This window comes from Calliopsis andreniformis, unplaced genomic scaffold (assembly GCF_051401765.1).
Source record: "Calliopsis andreniformis isolate RMS-2024a unplaced genomic scaffold, iyCalAndr_principal scaffold0004, whole genome shotgun sequence".
Lineage (NCBI taxonomy): Eukaryota > Metazoa > Arthropoda > Insecta > Hymenoptera > Andrenidae > Calliopsis > Calliopsis andreniformis.
Genome location: NW_027480424.1, coordinates 6,727,518 through 6,740,870, shown reverse-complemented (window position 1 = coordinate 6,740,870; position 13,353 = coordinate 6,727,518).

Genomic DNA, 13,353 nt, shown 5'->3' with positions numbered 1-13,353 from the left:
TCGAATAGTTACGGCCTAAGAAGTCAACGCCAGATGCATAAAATACGATCAAGATGCATCAGTTTTTCCATCGTATAAAACGAGTAATTGCAACCAGTGTGAAAGTAATGGTCATTTCTACGTTCCGAGCACCCTAGGAATCACTCTAGGGCGTTGCTCCACCACATCTAATAGCTACGGCCTTAGAAGTCAACGCCAGAGGCATAAAATACAATATAAATACAACAGCTTTTCCATCGTATAAAACGAATAATTGCAACCAGTGTGAAAGTTATGGTCATTTCTACGTTCCGGGCAACCTAGGCGTCACTATATGGCGTTCATCCACCACATCGAATAGCTACGGCCTCAGAAGTCACCGCCTGAAGTATAAAATACAATAAAAATACAACAGTCTTTCCACCCCATAACAGGAATAATTGCAACCCGTGTAAATGTGATGGTCATTTCTACGTTCCAGGCAACCTAGGCTTCACTCTAGGGCGTTGTTCCACCAGATCGAATAGCTAGGGCCTAAGAAGTCAACGCCAGAAGCATAAAATACAATATAAATATAACAGTTTTTCCATCGCATAAAACGAATAATAGCAACCAGTGTGAAAGTTATGATCATTTCTACGTTCCAGGCAACCTAGGCTTCACTCTAGGGCGTTGTTCCACCAGATCGAATAGCTAGGGCCTAAGAAGTCAACGCCAGAAGCATAAAATACAATATAAATATAACAGCTTTTCCGTCGTATAAAACGAATAATTGCAACCAGTGTGAAAGTTATGGTCATTTCTACGTTCCGGGCAACCTAGGCTTCAGCATAGGGCATTGCTCCAACAGATTGAATAGTTAGGGCCTTAGAAGTCAACGCCAGAAGCATAAAATACAATAAAGATGCAACAGTTTTTCCATCGTATAACAGGAGTAATTGCAACCAGTGTGAAGGTAATGGTATGTACTACGTTCCGGGCAACCTATGCTTCACTCTAGGGCGGTGCTCTACCAGATTAAATAGTTAGGTCGTAAGAAGTCAACGCCAGAAGCATAAAATACAATATAAATACAACAGCTTTTGCATCGTATATAATGTATATTTGCAACCAGTGTGGAAGTTATGGTCATTTCTACGTTCCGGGCAACCTAGGCTTCACTCTAGGGCGTTGTTCCACCAGATCGAATAGCTAGGGCCTAAGAAGTCAACGCCAGAAGCATAAAATACAATATAAATATAACAGTTTTTCCATCGCATAAAACGAATAATAGCAACCAGTGTGGAAGTTATGATCATTTCTACGTTCCAGGCAACCTAGGCTTCACTCTAGGGCGTTGTTCCACCAGATCGAATAGTTAGGGCCTAAGAAGTCAACCCCAGAAGCATAAAATACGATATAAATACAACAGCTTTTCCGTCGTATAAAACGAATAATTGCAACCAGTGTGAAAGTTATGGTCATTTCTACGTTCCGGGCAACCTAGGCTTCAGCCTAGGGCATTGCTCCAACAGATTGAATAGTTAGGGCCTTAGAAGTCAACGCCAGAAGCATAAAATACAATAAAGATGCAACAGTTTTTCCATTGTATAACAGGAATAAATGCAACCAGTGTGAAGGTAATGGTTTGTTCTACGTTCCGGGGAACCTATGCTTCACTCTAGGGCGGTGCTCTACCAGATTAAATAGTTAGGTCGTAAGAAGTCAACGCCAGAAGCATAAAATACAATATAAATACAACAGCTTTTCCATCGTATATAATGTATATTTGCAAACAGTGTGAAAGTAATGGTCATTTCCATGTTCCGGGCAACCTAGGCTTCACTCTAGGGCGTTGTTCCACCAGATCGAATAGTTAGGGCCTAAGAGGTCAACGCCAGAAGAATAAAATACAATATAAGTACAACAGTTTTTCCATCGTATAAAATGAATAATTGCAAACATTGTGAAAGTAATGGTCATTTCTACGTTCCGGGCAACCTAGGCGTCACCCTAGGGCGTTGCTCCACCACATCTAATAGCTACGGCCTTAGAAGTCAACCCCAGATGAATAAAATACAATAAAGATGCAACAGCTTTTCCATCGTATAAAACGAATAATTGCAACCAGTGTGAAAGTTATGGTCATTTATACTTTCCGTGCAACCTAGGCTTCACCCTAGGACGTTGCTCCAACAGATTGAATAGTTAGGAGCTTAGAAGTCAACGCCTGAAGCATAAAATACCAAATAAATAGAACGGTTTTTCCATTGTATAAAACGAATTATTGCTACGGGTGTAAAAGTTATGGTCATTTCTACGTTCCAGGCAACCTAGGCTTCACCCTCGGCCGTTGTTCCACCAGATCGAATAGTTAGGGCCTAGGAAGTGAACGACAGAAGCATAAAATACAATATATATCCAACAGTTTTTCCATCATATAAAACGAATGATAGCAACCAGTGTGAAAGTTATGGTCATTTCTACGTTGCGGGCAACATAGGCTTCACTCTAGGGCGTTGTTCCACCAGATCGAATAGTTACGGCCTAAGAAGTCAACGCCAGATACATAAAATACGATCAAGATGCATCAATTTGTCCATCGTATAAAACGAGTAATTGCAACCAGTGTGAAAGTAAAGGTCATTTCTACGTTCCGAGCACCCTAGGCGTCACTCTAGGGCGTTGTTCCACCAGATCGAACAGATAGGGCCTAGGAAGTGAACGCCAGAAGCATAAAATACAATATAAATACAACAGTTTTTCCATCATATAAAACGAATGATAGCAACCAGTGTGAAAGTTATGGTCATTTCTACGTTCCGGGCAACATAGGCTTCACTCTAGGGCGTTGCTCCACCATGTCAAATAGCTACGGATTAAGAAGCCTACGCCTGCAGCATAAAACACAATAAAAATACAACAGTGTTTCCATCATATAACAGGAATAACTGCAAACAGTGTGAAAGTAATGGTCATTTCCATGTTCCGGGCCTCCTAGTCTTCACTCTGGGGCGTTGTTCCACAAGATCGAATAGTTAGGGCCTAAGAAGTCAACGCCAGAAGCATAAAATACAATATAAATATAACAGTTTTTCCATTGTATAAAACGAATAATAGCAACCAGTGTGAAAGTTATGGAAATTTCTACGTTCCGAGCACCCTAGGCATCACTCTAGGGCGTTGCTCCACCAGACCGAAAAGTTACGGCCTAAGAAGTCAACGCCTGAAGCATAAAATACGATACAAATACAACAGCTTTTCCATCGTATTAAATGAATAATTGCAAACAGTGTGAAAGTAGTGGTCATTTCTACGTTCCGAGCAACCTAGGCTTCACTCTAGGGCGGTGCTGCACCATATCGAACAGCTACGGATTAAGAAGCCTACGCCTGAAGCATAAAATACAATAAAAATACAACAGTATTTCCATCATATAACAGGAACAATTGCAACCAGTGTGAAAGTTATGGTCATTTCTACGTTCCGGGCAACCTAGGCTTCAGCCTAGGGCATTGCTCCAACAGATTGCATAGTTAGGGCCTTAGAAGTCAACGCCAGAAGCATAAAATACAATAAAGATGCAACAGTTTTTCCATCGTATAACAGGAGTAAATGCAACCAGTGTGAAGGTAATGGTATGTTCTACGTTCCGGGGAACCTATGCTTCACTCTAGGGCGGTGCTCTACCAGATTAAATAGTTAGGTCGTAAGAAGTCAACGCCAGAAGCATAAAATACAATATAAATACAACAGCATTTCCATCGTATATAATGTATATTTGCAAACAGTGTGAAAGTAATGGTCATTTCCATGTTCCGGGCAACCTAGGCTTCACTCTAGGGCGTTGTTCCACCAGATCGAATAGTTAGGGCCTAAGAGGTCAACGCCAGAAGAATAAAATACAATATAAGTACAACAGTTTTTCCATCGTATAAAATGAATAATTGCAAACATTGTGAAAGTAATGGTCATTTCTACGTTCCGGGCAACCTAGGCGTCACCCTAGGGCGTTGCTCCACCACATCTAATAGCTACGGCCTTAGAAGTCAACCCCAGATGAATAAAATACAATAAATATGCAACAGCTTTTCCATCGTATAAAACGAATAATTGCAACCAGTGTGAAAGTTATGGTCATTTATACTTTCCGTGCAACCTAGGCTTCACCCTAGGACGTTGCTCCAACAGATTGAATAGTTAGGAGCTTAGAAGTCAACGCCTGAAGCATAAAATACCAAATAAATAGAACGGTTTTTCCATTGTATAAAACGAATTATTGCTACCGGTGTAAAAGTTATGGTGATTTCTACGTTCCAGGCAACCTAGGCTTCACCCTCGGCCGTTGTTCCACCAGATCGAATAGTTAGGGCCTAGGAAGTGAACGACAGAAGCATAAAATACAATATAAATACAACAGTTTTTCCATCATATAAAACGAATGATAGCAACCAGAGTGAAAGTTATGGTCATTTCTACGTTGCGGGCAACATAGGCTTCACTCTGGGGCGTTGTTCCACCAGATCGAATAGTTACGGCCTAAGAAGTCAACGCCAGATGCATAAAATTCGATCAAGATGCATCAGTTTTTCCATCGTATAAAACGAGTAATTGCAACCAGTGTGAAAGTAATGGTCATTTCTACGTTCCGAGCACCCTAGGCGTCACTCTAGGGCGTTGTTCCACCAGATCGAACAGTTAGGGCCTAGGAAGTGAACGCCAGAAGCATAAAATACAATATAAATATAACAGTTTTTCCATCGTATAAAACGAATAATAGCAACCAGTGTGAAAGTTATGGTCATTTCTACGTTCCGGGAAACATTGGCTTCACTCTAGGGCGTTGCTCCACCAGATCAAACAGTTAGGGCCTTAGAAGTCAACGCCCGAAGCATTAAATACAAAATAAATAGAACAGTTTTTCCATTGTATAAAACGAATAATTGCTACCAGTGTAAAAGTTATGGTCATTTCTACGACCCGGGCAATCTAGGTTTCACTCCAGGGCGTTGCTCGACCAGATCGAATAGTTACGGCCTAAGAAGTCAACGCCAGATGCATAAAATACGATCAAGATGCATCAGTTTTTCCATCGTATAAAACGAGTAATTGCAACCAGTGTGAAAGTAATGGTCATTTCTACGTTCCGAGCACCCTAGGAATCACTCTAGGGCGTTGCTCCACCACATCTAATAGCTACGGCCTTAGAAGTCAACGCCAGAGGCATAAAATACAATATAAATACAACAGCTTTTCCATCGTATAAAACGAATAATTGCAACCAGTGTGAAAGTTATGGTCATTTCTACGTTCCGGGCAACCTAGGCGTCACTATATGGCGTTCATCCACCACATCGTATAGCTACGGCCTCAGAAGTCACCGCCTGAAGTATAAAATACAATAAAAATACAACAGTCTTTCCACCCCATAACAGGAATAATTGCAACCCGTGTAAATGTGATGGTCATTTCTACGTTCCAGGCAACCTAGGCTTCACTCTAGGGCGTTGTTCCACCAGATCGAATAGCTAGGGCCTAAGAAGTCAACGCCAGAAGCATAAAATACAATATAAATATAACAGTTTTTCCATCGCATAAAACGAATAATAGCAACCAGTGTGAAAGTTATGATCATTTCTACGTTCCAGGCAACCTAGGCTTCACTCTAGGGCGTTGCTCGACCAGATCGAATAGCTAGGGCCTTAGAAGTCAACGCCCGAAGCATAAAATACAAAATAAATAGAACAGGTTTTCCATCGTATAAAACGAATAATTGCAACCAGTGTGAAAGTTATGGTCATTTCTACGTTCCGGGCAACCTAGGCGTCACTATATGGCGTTCATCCACCACATCGAATAGCTACGGCCTCAGAAGTCACCGCCTGAAGTATAAAATACAATAAAAATACAACAGTCTTTCCACCCCATAACAGGAATAATTGCAACCCGTGTAAATGTGATGGTCATTTCTACGTTCCAGGCAACCTAGGCTTCACTCTAGGGCGTTGTTCCACCAGATAGAATAGCTAGGGCCTAAGAAGTCAACGCCAGAAGCATAAAATACGATATAAATACAACAGCTTTTCCGTCGTATAAAACGAGTAATTGCAACCAGTGTGAAAGTTATGGTCATTTCTACGTTCCGGGCAACCTAGGCTTCAGCCTAGGGCATTGCTCCAACAGATTGAATAGTTAGGGCCTTAGAAGTCAACGCCAGAAGCATAAAATACAATAAAGATGTAACAGTTTTTCCATCGTATAACAGGAGTAATTGCAACCAGTGTGAAGGTAATGGTATGTTCTACGTTCCGGGCAACCTATGCTTCACTCTAGGGCGGTGCTCTACCAGATTAAATAGTTAGGTCGTAAGAAGTCAACGCCAGAAGCATAAAATACAATATAAATACAACAGCTTTTGCATCGTATATAATGTATATTTGCAAACAGTGTGAAAGTAATGGTCATTTCCATGTTCCGGGCAACCTAGGCTTCACTCTAGGGCGTTGTTCCACCAGATCGAATAGTTAGGGCCTAGGAGGTCAACGCCAGAAGCATAAAATACGATATAAATACAACAGCTTTTCCATCGTATAAAACGAATAATTGCAACCAGTGTGGAAGTTATGGTCATTTCTACGTTCCGGGCAACCTAGGCTTCACTCTAGGGCGTTGCTCGACCAGATCGAATAGCTAGGGCCTTAGAAGTCAACGCCCGAAGCATAAAATACAAAATAAATAGAACAGGTTTTCCATCGTATAAAACGAATAATTGCAACCAGTGTGAAAGTTATTGTTATTTCTACATTCCGAGCAGCCTAGGCTTCACTATAGGGCGATGCTCCGCCAGATCGAATAGTTAGGTCCTTAGAAGTCAACGCCAGAAGCATAAACTACGATATAAATACAACAGCTTTTCCATCGTATAAAAGGAATAATTGCAAACAGTGTGAAAGTAATGGTCATTTCTACGTTCCGGGCAACCTAGGCTTCACTCTACGGCGTTGTTCCGCCAGATCGAAAACTTAGGGCCTAAGAAGTCAACACCAGAAGAATAAAATACAAAATAAATACAACAGCCTTTACACCGTATAAAACGAATAATTGCAACCTGTGTGAAGGTCATGGTCATATCTACGTTCCGGGCAACCTAGGCTTCACTGTAGGGCGTTGCTCCACTAGATCGAAATGTTAGGGCCTAAGAAGTCAACGCCCGAAGCATAAAATACGATATAAATAGAACAGCTTTTCCATCGTATTAAATGAATAATTGCAAACAGTGTGAAAGTAGTAGTCATTTCTACGTTCCGGGCTACCTAGGCTTCACTCTAGGGAGTTGCTCCACCATATCGAATAGTTAGTGCCTTAGAAGTCAACGCCAGAAGCATAAAATACAATATAAATAGAACAGTTTTTCCATCGTATAAAACGAATAATTGCAACCAGTATGAAAGTTATGGCCATTTCTACTTTCCGAGCAACCTAGGCTTCACCCTAGGGCGTTGCTCCAACAGATTGAATAGTTAGGGCCTTACAAGTCAACGCCCGAACCATAAAATGCAAAAAAAAATACAACAGTGCTTCCATCATATAACAGGAATAATTGCAACCAGTTTGAAAGTGATGGCCAATTCTACGTTCCGGGCAACCTAGGTTTCACTCCAGGGCGTTGCTCCACCAGACCGAATAGTTATGGCCTAAGGAGACAACGCCAGAAGCATAAAATACGATATAAATACAACAGCTTTTCCATCGTATAAAACGAATAATTGCAACCAGTATGAAAGTTATGGTCACTTCTACATTCCGAGCAAGCTAGGCTTCACTCTAGGGCGTTGCTCCGCCAGATCGAATAGTTACGGCCTAAGAAGTCAACGCCTGAAGCATAAAATACGATACAAATACAACAGCTTTTCCATCGTATTAAATGAATAATTGCAAACAGTGTGAAAGTAGTGGTCATTTCTACGTTCCGAGCAACCTAGGCTTCACTCTAGGGCGGTGCTGCACCATATCGAACAGCTACGGCCTAAGAAGTCAACGCCTGAAGCATAAAATACGATACAAATACAACAGCTTTTCCATCGTACTAAATGAATAATTGCAAACAGTGTGAAAGTAGTGGTCATTTCTACGTTCCGGGGAACATTGGCTTCACTCTAGGGCGTTGCTCCACCATATCAAACAGTTAGGGCCTTAGAAGTCAACGCCCGAAGCATTAAATACAAAATAGATAGAACAGTTTTTCCATTGTATAAAACGAATAATTGCTACCAGTGTAAAAGTTATGGTCATTTCTACGTCCGGGCAACCTAGGTTTCACTCCAGGGCGTTGCTAGACCAGATCGAATAGTTACGGCCTAAGAAGTCAACGCCAGGTGCATAAAATACGATCAAGATGCATCAGTTTTTCCATCGTATAAAACGAATAATTGCAACCAGCGTGAAAGTAATGGTCATTTCTACGTTCCGAGAACCCTAGGCGTCACCCTAGGGCGTTGCTCCACCACATCTAATAGCTACGGCCTTAGAAGTCAACGCCAGAGGCATAAAATACAATATAAATACAACAGCTTTTCCATCGTATAAAACGAATAATTGCAACCAGTGTGAAAGTTATGGTCATTTCTACGTTCCGGGCAACCTAGGCGTCACTCTATGGCGTTCATCCACCACATCCAATAGCTACGGCCTCAGAAGTCACCGCCTGAAGTATAAAATACAATAAAAATACAACAGTCTTTCCACCCCATAACAGGAATAATTGCAACCCGTGTAAATGTGATGGTCATTTCTACGTTCCAGGCAACCTAGGCTTCACTCTAGGGCGTTGTTCCACCAGATCGAATGGCTAGGGCCTAAGAAGTCAACGCCAGAAGCATAAAATACAATATAAATATAACAGTTTTTCCATCGCATAAAACGAATAATAGCAACCAGTGTGAAAGTTATGATCATTTCTAGGTTCCAGGCAACCTAGGCTTCACTCTAGGGCGTTGTTCCACCAGATCGAATAGTTAGGGCCTAAGAAGTCAACGCCAGAAGCATAAAATACGATATAAATACAACAGCTTTTCCGTCGTATAAAACGAATAATTGAAACCAGTGTGAAGGTAATGGTATGTTCTACGTTCCGGGCAACCTATGCTTCACTATAGGGCGGTGCTCTACCAGATTAAATAGTTAGGTCGTAAGAAGTCAACGCCAGAAGCATAAAATACAATATAAATACAACAGCTTTTCCATCGTATATAATGTATATTTGCAAACAGTGTGAAAGTAATGGTCATTTCCATGCTCCGGGCAACCTAGGCTTCACTCTAGGTCGTTGTTCCACCAGATCGAATAGTTAGGGCCTAAGAGGTCAACGCCAGAAGCATAAAATACGATATAAATACAACAGTTTTTCCATCGTATAAAACGAATAATTGCAACCAGTGTGAAAGTTATGGTCATTTCTACGTTCCGGGCAACCTAGGCTTCACTCTAGGGCGTTGTTCCACCAGATCGAATAGTTAGGGCCTAAGAAGTCAACGCCAGAAGCATAAAATACAATATAAATATAACAGTTTTTCCATCGTATAAAACGATTAATAGCAACCAGTGTGAAAGTTATGGTCATTTCTACGTTCCGGGCAACATAGGCTTCACTCTAGGGCGTTGCTCCACCAGATCGACTAGCTAGTACCTTAGAAGTCAACGCCAGGTGTATAAAATACAATATAAATACAACAGTTTTTCCATCGTATAAAACGAATAATTGCACCCAGTATGAAAGTTAACGTCATTTCTACCTTCCGGGCAACCTAGGCTTCACCGTAGGTCGTTGCTCCAGCAGATTGAGTTGCTAGGGCCTTAGAAGTCAACGCCCGAAGCATAAAATGCAATAAAAATGCAACAGTTTTTCCATCGTATAACAGGATTAATTGCAACCAGTTTGAAAGTGATGGTCATTTCTGCGTTCCGGGCAACCTAGGCATCACTCTAGGGCGTTGCTCCACTAGATCGAATAGCTAGGGCCTTAGAAGTCAACGCCAGAAGCATAAAATACAATATAAATACAACAGTTTTTCCATCGTATAAAACGAATAATTGCAACCAGTATGAAACTTATGGTCATTTCTACTTTCCGAGCAACCTAGGCTTCACCCTAGGGCGTTGCTCCAACAGATTGAACAGTTAGGGCCTTAGAAGTCAACGCCCCAAGCATAAAATACAATAAAAATACAACAGTGTTTCCATCATATAACAGGAATAATTGCAACCAGTTTGAAAGTGATGGCCAATTCTAGCTTCCGAGCAACCTAGGCTTCACACTAGGGCGTTGCTCCACCAGATCAAATAGTTAGTGCCTTAGAAGTCAGCGCCAGAAGCATAAAATACAATATAAATACAACAGCTTTTCCATCGTATACAACGAATAATTGCAACCAGTATGAAACTTATGGTGATTTCTACTTTCCGAGCAACCTAGGCTTCACCCTAGGGCGTTGCACCAACAGATTGAATAGTTAGGGCCTTAGAAGTCAACGCCCGAACCATAAAATGCAAAAAAAATACAACAGTGTTTCCATCATATAACAGGAATAATTGCAACCAGTTTGAACGTGATGGCCAATTCTACGTTCCGGGCAACCGAGGCTTCACTCTAGGGCGTTGCTCCACCAGATGAAACAGTTAGGGCCTTAGAAGTCAACGCCCAAAGCATAAAATACAAAATAAATACAACAGCATTTCCATCGTATTAAATGAATAATTGCAAACAGTGTGAAAGTAGTGGTCATTTCTACGTTCCGAGCAACCTAGGCTTCACTCTAGGGCGTTCCTCCAACGGATTGAATAGTTAGGGCCTTAGAAGTCAACTCCTGATCCATAAAATGCAAAAAAAATACAGCAGTGTTTCCATCATATAACAGGTATAATTGCAACCAGTTTGAAATTGATGGCCAACTCTACGTTATGGGCAACCTAGGCTTCACTCTAGGGCGTTGCTCCACCAGATCGAATAGTTAGGGCCTAAGAAGTCAACGCCAGAAGCATAAAATACAATATAAATACAACAGTTTTTCCATCGTATAAAACGAATAATTGCAGCCACTATGAAACTTATGGACATTTCTACTATCCGAGTAACCTAGGCTTCACGCTAGGGCGTTGCTCTAACAGATTGAATTGTTAGGGCCTTAGAAGTCAACGCCCGAACCATAAAATGCAAAAAAAATACAACAGTGTTTCCATCATATATCAGGAATAATTGCAACCAGTTTGAAAGTGATGGCCAATTCTACGTTCCGGGCAACCTAGACTTCACTCTAGGGCGTTGCTCCACCAGATCCAATAGTTAGTGCCTTAGAAGTCAACGCCAGAAGCATAAAATACAATATAAATACAACAGTTTTTCCATCGTATAAAACGAATAATTGCAACCAGTATGAAACTTAAGGTCCTTTCTACTTTCCGAGCAACCTAGGCTTCACCATAGGGCGTTCCTCCAACGGATTGAATAGTTAGGGCCTTAGAAGTCAACTCCTGATCCATAAAATGCAAAAAAAATACAGCAGTGTTTCCATCATATAACAGGTATAATTGCAACCAGTTTGAAATTGATGGCCAACTCTACGTTCCGGGCAACCTAGGCATCACTCTATTGCGTTGCTCCACCAGATCGAATAGTTAGTGCCTTAGAAGTCAACGCCAGAAGCATAAAGTACAATATAAATACAACAGTTTTTCCATCGTATAAAACGAATAATTGCAACCTGTATGAAACTTATGGATCTTTCTACTTTCCGAGCAATGTAGGCTTGACCCTAGGGCGTTGCTCCAACAGATTGAATAGTTAGGGCCTTACAAGTCAACGCCCGAACCATAAAATGCAAAAAAAATACAACAGTGTTTCCATCATATATCAGGAATAATTGCAACCAGTTTGAAAGTAATGGCCAATTCTACGTTCCGGGCAACCTAGGTTTCACTCCAGGGCGTTGCTCCACCAGACCGAATAGTTACGGCCTAAGAAGTCAACGCCAGAAGCATAAAATACGATATAAATACAACAGCTTTTCCATCGTATAAAACGAATAATTGCAACCAGTATGAAACTTATGGTCATTTCTACTTTCCGAGCAAGCTAGGCTTCACCCTAGGGCGTTGGTCCTACAGATTGAATAGTTAGGGCCTTAGAAGTCAGCGCCCGAAGCATAAAATGCAATAAAAATACAACAGTGTTTCCATCATATAACAGGAATAATTGCAACCAGTTTGAAAGTGATGTCCAATTCTACGTTCCGGGCAACCTAGGCTTCACTCTAGGGCGTTGCTCCACCAGATCGATTAGTTAGTGCCTTAGAAGTCAGCGCCAGAAGCATAAAATACAATATAAATACAACAGCTTTTCCATCGTAAACAACGAATAATTGCAACCAGTATGAAACTTATGGTCATTTCTACTTCCCGAGCAACCTAGGCTTCACCCTAGATCGTTGCTCCAACAGATTGAATGGTTAGGGCCTTAGAAGTCAACGCCCGAACCATAAAATGCAAAAAAAATACAACAGTGTATCCATCATATAACAGGAATAATTGCAACCAGTTTGAAAGTGATGGCCAATTCTACGTTATGGGCAACCTAGGCTTCACTCTAGGGCGTTGCTCCACCAGATCGAATAGTTAGGGCCTTAGAAGCCAACGCCCGAAGCATTAAATACAAAATAAATAGAACAGTTTTTCCATAGTATAAAACGAATAATTGCTACCAGTGTAAAAGTTATGGTTTTTTCTGCGTTCCGGGCAACCTAGGCTTCACCCGAGGCCGTTGTTCCACCAGATTGAATAGTTAGGGCCTTAGAAGTCAATGCCCGAAGGATAAAATGCAATAAAAATACAACAGCTTTTCCATCATATAACAGGAATAATTGCAACCAGTTTGAAAGTGATGGTCATTTCTGCGTTCCGGGCAACATAGGCTTCACTCTAGGGCGTTGCTCCACTAGATCGTATAGTTAGTACCTTAGAAGTCAACGCCAGATGTATAAAATACAATATAAATACAACAGTTTTTCCATCGTATAAAACGAATAATTACAACCAGTATGAAACTTATGGTCATTTCTACTTTCCGAGCAACCTAGGCTTCACCCTAGGGCGTTGCTCCAACGGATTGAATAGTTAGGGCCTTAGAAGTCAACGCCAGAACCATAAAATGCAAAAAAAATACAGCAGTGTTTCCATCATATAACAGGTATAATTGCAACCAGTTTGAAATTGATGGCCAATTCTACGTTCCGCGCAACCTAGGCATCACTCTATTGCGTTGCTCCACCAGATCGAATAGTTAGAGCCTTAGAAGTCAACGCCAGAAGCATAATATACAATATAAATACAACAGTTTCTCCATCG